Raw genomic sequence first — 9,489 nt, forward strand, 5'->3', positions numbered from 1 at the left:
CCAGAAGGCTGACATCATGACACAATGGGACACAATCTGTTTTCAGCAGCTATCACAGAGATAATGTATCAACAATTCACAACATTTTATATGGAAATTCTTTAAAAAACTGATGTAAAACACAATACTAGAGTAATACTGATCTGAGGGAGTGTTGGGAACAACTTCCAAATTCCTTGAGAGACAAAAACTCTGAACTTATTTAAAAGGAGTGCAAGATAGAAGTTGTAGGTGCATCCATTTTCAAAGAGTAAGAAAAAATAGCCTGCCTTTATGTTTACTTAGTTGTGATTATATCATTTGACATTGCAAATATGTTTGTGTTTTTCTGTGTAAAATCTGACTTTCCGAGCACGGTTGTTGGGCACATTGGTTTGCTAAATGAACTTTTGAAAAATCCACATGGGACAATATTTCAGAAAATGTAATTTTACATACTGTTTCACATCATTGCATCTCCTCAGTGTATTTATCTCTCAAAGCATTTGACTGCATTTCTTTGGGGAATAATGAATACGTAATGGATATTTAAAAGCATCTCGGCTCCCTCTGCTTTTTGCGAATTTAACAAAATAAAGGTTCCTATGTTGGCATGTGTTATTATCTCAAAGCCATCACTCAGCTCTTTCATGCATACGTCAATTACTCAACCACACCTTTATGAATATGTAAATGTAGGCAGAATGCTTCATTAATTAGTAATTCATGCATTTTTCACGAGCCCAATACATTGCCAATGTAGTCTGATGAATTAACAGCGAGAACTCTGAAAAAGGAAGGTTTTCAGTGGTTCTGAGCAAAATCTGGTATTTGTGTTTGTCAATGTAGAGCAGGGAAAAACATCAGTATCATTCATGTACTACTGTGGAGCTTGTGTTTGGTTATCCATGGATCTCTGATGCACGATATGCCTTGGGGGCTTTGGCAGTGTCTCTCTCAATGTAGAAATGTTGATAAAAAATGATGTAAATTTTGCCATTGCCTGAACTGTATCTCATCCTGGGGGAAGCAGCACTGGTGCCATGGTTACTGCTCAGGACCAGGAGGGCTCAGTACTTGTATCCACAACCTGGACTCAGACTTAGATGTAACATAGTAAAGCCAAATCCGGAACACTCCGATTAGTATGATATGTTACGTTTCGTATGGTATGTATTCATTTGTTGATGTCCGTCATCCATTTCGTATGTTATATTTTACGAATTACAATTCATTCAATAAGTTACGAATTTGCAAAACTTTTGAAATGTTACGAATTACAATTTGTTGTGGCTAACGTTAGCTACGTGTCTAATGTTAGCTAGGGGTTAGAGTTAGGGGTTAAGGTTAAGGTTAGGGTTAAGGCTAAGGTTAGGGATAGGAGTTAGGTTAAAGGGTTAAGGTTAGGGTTAGGGAAGGAAAGGGTTATCTAACATGCTAAGTAGTTGCAAAGTAGTTAAAAAGTAGTAAGTAGTTGCAAAAATGCTAAAGTTGTCCGTGATGAGATTCGAACACGCGACCTTTGGGTTGCTAGACATCCACCCTTCTTTCGTTTTTGTCTTAAGTGTTAAGCAACCTTCTGTCTTATCTAACCATACCAAACCTAACATGTCATAGTAATTTGAGTGTCCCAGTTTACATTTATTATGTTACGTTTAGTCTATGAGACCAGGCTGAATTAATAAGCTTACAAGGACATGGGGGCCTGACCCTAGATCAGCACTCCCACTCTGAGTTGTTTTATGAATACGGGCCCAGGGTTGTCCTCATAGGGGGATGAACCACAGACGGAAGCCTGGGACAGCGAGGACTAGGGAAAATAGTATGACTTCTGAATACTGGCATAGTGATAGGGACCGTTGAGAACTCTTTGGCACCAAACTTGCAACCCTCAGCAGTGCATTGGCATATTGTCATTAACTGAAAACCTGCCCCTTTCCCGCCTATGTTCTTTGAAGTCAAGCTTGAGATCTATGATGGAAATGTGTTGATCCAATATAGTAAAGAAAGAAAATGCGAATGTAGTTGCATGAAATTATTGCAAAATAATGTGCGATTAAAGTTGATATCAAATCTGTCTTTTTGATTAAAAGTAAAGAAAAGTATTGTATTATGATTATGCCAGGGAGCCCAACATCTTTAACATAACTTAGTCTCCTGAAACTTAGACCCATAATGTAGTAGGCTAACAAAATACAAAGGGAGATAACTGGGCGGCAGGTAGCCTAGCTGCTGAGGAACGCTCCACTTCGTTCTCTTATATGGAGGCGGAGCTGAGTTTTGATAACTGGGCGGCAGGTAGCCTAGCTGCTGAGGAACGCTCCACTTCGTTCTCTTATATGGAGGCGGAGCTGAGTTTTGATAACTGGGCGGCAGGTAGCCTAGCTGCTGAGGAACGCTCCACTTCGTTCTCTTATATCGAGGCGGAGCTGAGTTTTGATAACTGGGCGGCAGGTAGCCTAGCTGCTGAGGAACGCTCCACTTCGTTCTCTTATATGGAGGCGGAGCTGAGTTTTGATAACTGGGCGGCAGGTAGCCTAGCTGCTGAGGAACGCTCCACTTCGTTCTCTTATATCGAAGCGGAGCTGAGTTTTGATAACTGGGCGGCAGGTAGCCTAGCTGCTGAGGAACGCTCCACTTCGTTCTCTTATATCGAGGCGGAGCTGAGTTTTGATAACTGGGCGGCAGGTAGCCTAGCTGCTGAGGAACGCTCCACTTCGTTCTCTTATATCGAGGCGGAGCTGAGTTTTGATAACTAGACGCAGGAATTGCTAGTAACAAACTTGAGTCACCATCAGTCGATTCAGGTAAAAATGTAATTCTGAAAATGCTTACCTGTACCTACCTATGTTTGTCCTGTACTGCTGCAATCCTTCCACAGGGTGCTGAAATAAAAACTTGAAGTGAATATAACCCCCGACTTTTTATTTATTTGTGTTGCTCAACTCAGCGTGAATTTGCATGTGCCAATTGAATCAGTGTTGTTGTTGCTAGCAAATCCAGAGTTGAGAGTTCCTCAGCTAGCTGCCTAGCAGTTAGCATGTTGGGCCAGTAATCAAAAGGTCACTGGTTCAAATCCCCTAGCTGACAAGGTGAACAATCTGTCTATGTGCCTTTGAGCAAGGCACTTACCCCTAATTGCTCCAGGGTTGCTGATGAATGGCCAACCCTGCCTGTGACCCCACTCTATGAGGGTGTCTCAGGGAGAGTGGGATATGCAAAAAAAAGAATTTTCAATTCACATACAGTATTAATACATATGTACATGTGTGAAATAGCACAAATATAAGCACCCACCAAATTATTATTATTACTGATAACACTATTACTGTAAACAAGTGCATATTATAAACATGTTGGCATGCTCACCCTGGCCCTCACCAGCCACCGTCTGTAAAGACAGACAGGTCAACCTGCACAGCTGAGGCAGTGAATATTACAGCACCTCAGAAGCATCTGGTCCACACATTAACATTCACTCCATCCACAGAGAAAGTGTTAGTGTGTGTGTGGTGTGTGTGTGTGTGTGTGTGTGTGTGTGTGTGTGTGTGTGTGTGTGTGTGGTGTGTGTGTGTGTGTGTGTGTGTGTGTGTGTGTGTGTGTGTGTGTGTGTGTGTGTGTGTGTGTGTGTGTGTGTGTGTGAATGCTTGTCTTTTAAGTCCTTGTAAGCTGTAATATATTCATTAGATAGACCCACTTGATCTTATTTGTCTTTGATAATCACTTGAATTAAACAGACTGTGTTGGGTGTTTGCTTTGGGGACCCCTGTACTAGCAGCACTATGAATGGAGACATGGTCTTGTTGACCTGCGTTGACTCAAGGTCTGTTTGGCTGAGTGGATTTTAGATGAACCTCCCTATTAAATCATGAGGCTTTTCTGGAGTAGACGGAGGAGACAGTGGAGGATATACTATGGCAGGAGCACATGTTGGCTAGCGTACATTCCAGGCACCATGAATTTAACATGAAAGCTACAGACAAGCACACTGGGATGTTGCCTTTCCTGTAGGGGATTCCAGTCTGCTACCTCTTGGATGCAGCCACTTTGTTCCTGCCTCCCCATTGGCCCAGGCATACAGTATATTTATGTAAATGGTAGAGGGGCTCCTTAGCTGAAACATGAGTGTACTCAGAGGAGAGGGTGTCAGGGGACCTCTGGAGCAGGAAATATGGGGTGGTGGGCGTGGGGTTAAAAGAAACAAGCAAATGTGCCATCATGATAATGTATAACACTTTACAATTCAAAAGTGCATGCATTAAATCATTACGCTGGATTATTTTAATAAAACTGTATTAGTTTTGAATAATGGGACGAGTGGGGTTTTGAGCTGTCAGATTTAAATGCAGTGCTTTCTCACAGGGCTTTCTCTGAGATATGGGCCTGTGAGTTGAGCTTGGCATGGATGTGGGGAACACACATGAGCAAATGTGTTCCAAGTGATGGCTAAAAAAAAGGTCAGCAACAACCTACACTATGAAGTCCTTTGTTTGCATTGATCATCATGATTATTTCAGTTATATGTGTGTTGGAAGCTATACTGGTGTGTGTTTGGGTGCATGTCATGTGTTGGTTGATGAGAGTCTCCTCTCTCAATAGCAGATTCAGGATGGGTATGAAAACATTTCCACCTGCGGTGGTTTCTTCTATCAGCTGCCCCCATTGGCGCTGAAATATAGCTGTGTACTGATGGTGTAGAGAGACACAGAAAACATGCAGACTTATCCAAGTGCCATGTTATGGCTGAAGCTTTGATTGGTCTTGCTGCAAAGGTTTATGACATCTGTTTCTGTAGCATCTCCTCCATGCTTTTGGGGCCTTTCTCCTCTCTGAAGACATGGTGGAGCTGATGAGAAACTGATCTATGATTAAAAGACGGAGCCAGAGGAATTAACATTGTCTCCCCTCTGCAAATTCAACACATTCTGTATTCCATAGAAAAATGATATTCCAGAAAGCTTGTCAAGCATTCTGATTATCACTATGCAATCATACAGATGCAAGTGATATTAAATATTCATCCATCTGCTTCCTTGAGGAATAATGGTGATGGAAAAATCTTGGTAGTTGTTTTCTGTTTTTTTATGATTGTTTTAACAAAGCTAAAAAGCTGTGCTGGAAATGTGAAAATCTGCATGCAGAAAGAAAAAGATATGTTTGGTGGGTAACGGGTGATAACCGTAGAGGTGCGTCTCATACATTTAGTAAAACCATTTCTCTATTTCTCTCCCTCCTCTCTCATCTCAGACTCCATCTAAAAAGATTGACACACTAATAAACTGATGTTAATTAGACATACTTTGATATTCTCCATCCTGCTCCCCTCCATTTTACCATTCTGGATCTGGTGGCTTATTAAATCATTTGCTGCTCTTGGGTGATCTCCTTTTGAAACTCGGCCTGACCCTCCGGGCACAATTTATTTTTTATTTCCAAAATTATTTTTACTAGCAAATTTTGCATTAGTTCAAGAGAATTATAAATCATTACTACACAGGCAGACACTTCAAACATTTTGTTTAAAAGCTTTCTGCTCGATGAGGCTTCAAAGGAGATGTTGGGACTGATGACTGTTACACTGGCATGCATCCATTCATTAACACACTGAAGTTGGCATGATAATATTGCGAACATGCCCCATAAACTACAAGACAGTGTGATTGTATTAAAAACCTTTGTTACAACCAGGAGAAGGTGCCCTATAAGGATTATATCAGGAAATGCCAAAGCCTCACACAGAGCAGCAGCAGCACAAGCGATCAACAGGGAATATGTGTGTAGCCTAGCCTGCTGTCTGATCAGTGAACTTCATGAAGGTATTTTAATAGGCCTAATTGGCTTCTAGCTACAAATCATTACTGAGATAATACCATGAAGGTAACACTTGATTACAGGCTATTACTTTTGATTGTCTGTTCACCCATATACAATTTGCATGCTCTTGATGCTGGCATGTGTTTTATATCAGTAAAAGTGAAAATGTACTTTAAAACAGAAAATAAATTATTTACAAGATTGAGTTTACACAGGAACACAGGATTCACTCTGATTTTCTCAAGGGTAACACTTAATTTCTTCTGCTGGTCTTGATACTGTGGGTTATAGAAGGATCCTGATTTGAAAAAAGCTGAAAGCTGAATGTCTCACTGAAAAGATATTCAGACTTCCTTTTGTCTTATTCAAATCTAAAACAACCTAATTGCATTATTTGTTGCGATTTTTATTCTAAATGCAGGTGCAAAAATCATGAGAAGCACACTGACTATAAAAAGAGCTAAATTAAGAATTTCCATTTAGTAACTGATGTTAAAGCCTTGGCGTGGTGGATAGGTATAGGTAAGCCTTGGCGGATAGGTATGTTTTCATTCTCCTCCCTTAATTAGATATCACATATTCTACAAAATATGTATACCTTGGAGGCAGAGCCCCAGCCTTGATCAGTGTAGTTGTGTGACTCTGGAGTTGTGAATAAAGACTTTGTAAGCACCCATGGCACAGCCAGTGGAACAAAACCACTGGTCCCAACATCAGTTAGGATAGTACCATTAGCATGGCTTTGTTTCCCAGTCCCATTGAGCCGCAGATCAAAATACAGTCAGGCAGTTTAATTACCCTCCACCCAGGGGTGGCCAAGCCTTCTGATTCGTCCTGCTTCTTTAATTCTAATATGTCACATTGTAGTAAGCCGGCCTATCTTTATACAGAAAGAGCTCAGAGAGAATGTCCAGAATATTCGTCGTAGTGGTAATGTCCCGAGTGCAATTACAATGAATTTAGATATGCAGGCTGTACTGAAAACACACAATTCATTCCAACATCCAATATGTGATCATTTCTATGATGATTCAAATAAACGTCCATAATTTAAGATATTAGTCCAAGTAGCCCATCAATCCACATAGAGTACTAATAACCAGTTGGTAAAAACATTTTTTTTTAAATGTGAGGAGCCATTAGATAAAGTTATCCATTAACAACCTATTGGCGAGAGTGTGTGAGCACAGACATAGCCCTGGACGGATGGACTCGATGAAGGGAAAACTAGTTAGAAGTTCATCTTTAATCGGGCATTGCACTTAGTCTTAGGGGGTTCTGACCACTTACAGTATGTACCTGATCAAGAGTGATCATATATTACCATTGACAGTGTGGTGAAATTTACTATAAAATATTAACAATAATAATAAAATCTGCCGTGTCAGCTAAAAAGGGGTCTGGAAAAATGTCCCACTGTATAATAAATGTTGAGAGTAGGGCTTCACATTTTACGGGGTTATGGGCATTCTTAAATTATAATGCTTGGCTGCAGCGTGTTTTGGATATGTAATTGAAGGTAGACAAGGATGTAAAATAAGAATTTTAGATTATATTGAAAAATATTAATTTATCCGTTTATTGGTTTTACTGTTAAGTGCATTTCAATTTAAGAGCTGGTAGCTACAGTATCTCCATTGTGGTTTTGTGCTGAATAGACATAAAGGCATCTGTAGATCTAAAAATGATTCTGACTCTACATATAAAAATGACCCAGCTGTGGAAAAAAAGACTTCAATAAAACATTGCAATCATTTTATGACTTTAATTCAGAGGATAAACGAAATAGGAGCTCTGAATATCTAAAGTGTCATAAATGTGGCAACTTTTTAAAACTCATTCTCGCTTCTGATCCTTTCTGCTAAACCAAACACTGCAATCTGTTTGGTATTAAGACTCTGCTTTTCAAGTAGTCTACTAAATTGTAATGCCATTTTGCCAGAGCTTTTTCTTTTCAGTCCCACTGCAGAGAGAGGATGTAATGGTGTGTGGTTGAAATATTCCTCCATTGGAACTGTTGTTATCATCAGGGTTTATTCAGATCCACTCTCCCTGTCCCAGGCCAGACACAGCTGAACCTTCACAAGGCATGACTTGGAGTGATTGAGGAGTATTTGACTTGCATATTTCACCAAGTCCACAATGACTTCATTCATTGGCCAGACAGTATTATCTTTGGAGGACTATCATGTTTGACTTATTGCATTTGTAAAAAGGAATGTAAAAATGTTTTTCTATTGATCAATAGTCAGCTCTTATTATTAGTACAAACAATAACACTTTATGTAGTGTCAGAAAAAAACAATACTTCATCACCTCAGTCTTTTAACGCATTGTCAACATTTCTGTGTACCTCTAGCTGTCCAACACTTCCCAGGAAAATACTAATTTCCCTTTGACAAAACAGTAAAGCTGAATGGCTACAATCTCAGCTCATGAAAAGGCTGTACATTAGACTCCTTTCAAATCAAGCCAGCTTGCAACTGGTCTTATTTTGCTATTGAGTTGATTTTTTGCATTCCCCTTAAAATAACCCTCTTAAGGTTTTATGATGGCTCTTTATTATTGCGGCTTTAAGCTGCCTGGTCAAATAAGGAAACAATTACAGGATGTTGGCCTGGAAATTGGTTCAATTTGCCAAATAGATTTATGTTCATTCTCATTGCGGATGAAAACATTCAGAGATTTTTGCCAGTTTATTAATCAGAAACATACCGTACAACAATTTCAATATTATAAAGGGTATAATTATAATTTGGTTTCATTTTTCAAATGACTGTCAGCCAGGCCTGGAAACAATTAGGCCCATTATCTAGATATTTCTTTGTTACTCACTTAATTAAATCTCAAATGTCAAACTGAATAGCAGAGAAACAGAGAGCAGTAGCCTTTTTCTTTCATATTCTATAACCACGGATATGATCAATAAAATATTTTCCATGTCTGGTATGGAGGATAAAATTATACATTTTCTAATCTGTGGTGAGGCTATCAAAAGGCAGTCAATCAACCTAGAAGACATATATTGTGTATTCATAGAGAAAATATATTCACTTTCTGTACATCACATTTCTTTTTCACCCATACATTTGCATGAAGATGAGTAAAGTACAGTAGCTAAACTATTTGAAGTTTGTCGTCACTGGCATTGATCAGCGAAGCCTCACCTACAGTACATGTCGTGTCAAAGGAGGTAAGAACTATTAAAACTAAATGACTAGGATAAGTCTTTAAGCTTCAGGCAGGAGAGTCTTGAAAACAATCTCTGTGCCTGTGAACTCCTGAGCCAGGATCTGATTTAAAAAGAGATGAATTTACATGGCTGTGGCATGTTGCCATGCTGCCATTGCTTTCAGTGAGAGAGGGTGATGGAGGCACTTGTCTAATAACCGTTATTAAGAATTTCTAACTAATGCCTCTGCAAAAGTGATTCATTTTTGATAGAAAAGGAATGATGAAGTAAAATATCTATAATTTACAGTTAGATACTAATGATAAAAACAAGATGAGAGAGTTAGTGTTTCAGTAGGATACGCTTGGTATTAGTTATAGATAGTCTGTGGACCAAAGACCAAAAATATATATCCAAGCGATGTACCAAAATTTGAAATGGTGTTTTTTTACATTGGATAAAAGTAGAGACTCAGAGCTAGTAAATTGAATATGATACACTACAGTTGAGGAACAACGGGAAAG

This window comes from Salmo salar, chromosome 11 (genome assembly GCF_965601325.2).
Source record: "Salmo salar chromosome 11, fSalSal1, whole genome shotgun sequence".
NCBI lineage: Eukaryota > Metazoa > Chordata > Actinopteri > Salmoniformes > Salmonidae > Salmo > Salmo salar.